The sequence below is a fragment of the Tupaia chinensis genome, unplaced genomic scaffold (genome assembly GCF_000334495.1).
Source record: "Tupaia chinensis unplaced genomic scaffold, TupChi_1.0 Scaffold000129_1, whole genome shotgun sequence".
Taxonomy (NCBI): Eukaryota; Metazoa; Chordata; class Mammalia; order Scandentia; family Tupaiidae; genus Tupaia; species Tupaia belangeri.
The window spans coordinates 681,743-682,883 of NW_006159598.1; positions in this window are offsets into that span (position 1 = coordinate 681,743).

Sequence of the window (1,141 nt, forward strand, 5' to 3'; positions counted from 1 at the left end):
GGCTGAGTCTAGGGGTGAACCCTTACTGGGTGTGCTGTTTCTGTCACTCTCTCTCATGAGAGAAAAAATAAAATAGAAAATATATATATATATTTTTATTTAAAAATTGCTTTAAAAAACTACAAAGCAATTCTTTGGATTGGGATATTCCTTGAGTGGCCCCTAAAGAAATGCATCTCTGGGGGCGGGGGAAGCAAAATATATAAGAAACAAAAATAAATAGATAAAATAAATAAAATAATAATAATTAAAAAAGAAATGCATCTCTGGGACAAGAGATTGCTTTTTCTTTGAGAGATTTTTTGCTACAGGGCATGTGTGCTCACCAGAGAGACAGAGAGAGACAAAGAGACAGAAAATGAGAAATCACCCACCAGGGGTTGGCCATGCTGCAATCCCTTCTCCTCCATTCTCCTCTCGGGATATTGGGCATGTACACACACGCACCCAGTGTGAGTTTAAGCCACTGGGTCCAGGACTGGAACCACAATTGACTACGTGGGCGTCCAGCGATGTAACCATTATGCCATCTGCTGATCCCTGGGATTTAATACCAAACACACCCAGCATGAAGAATTTCCTCAGGATGTCTGACATTTGGGGATTTTTGTGGAGGGTCAGGGAGGGTCAGGCTCTTAGTTAGCCACACCTCCTATGGAGCATTGGCCTCCCACAGCCCTAGGCTGCCATGTTTTTTTGTCCCATGACTCTAATTACCTATTGATTAGGCTAGACTTGGTCACTTGACCAAAACACAGCCGCCTGATGGGCCACTCAGCAACCGATGAGGCATCTGAAGGTGCAAAGCTGATCCAGACCAATCAGATTCTCTGTCTCTCTTTTTTAGAGCTTTTTGCCTTAGAGCATGTGCATGGTGGGAGAGACAGAGACAGTGAGAGGGAAAGTGAGCACTCGCCCCAGGGGGATGGCCATGCCACAATCCTTTCTCCATTCACCTTCCAGGATCTTGGGCACGCACATACACGCACCCAGTGTGAGTTTCAAGTCCCTTGTTTTGGACTCGAACCGCGGTCAGCCACGTAGGAATCCAGCGACATAACTGCTACGCCGTCTGCTGGCCCTCAGACTCTCTCCCAGGAGACCACCCAGGGAGAAATCCTGGCGCAGCGAAGCTCTGTTG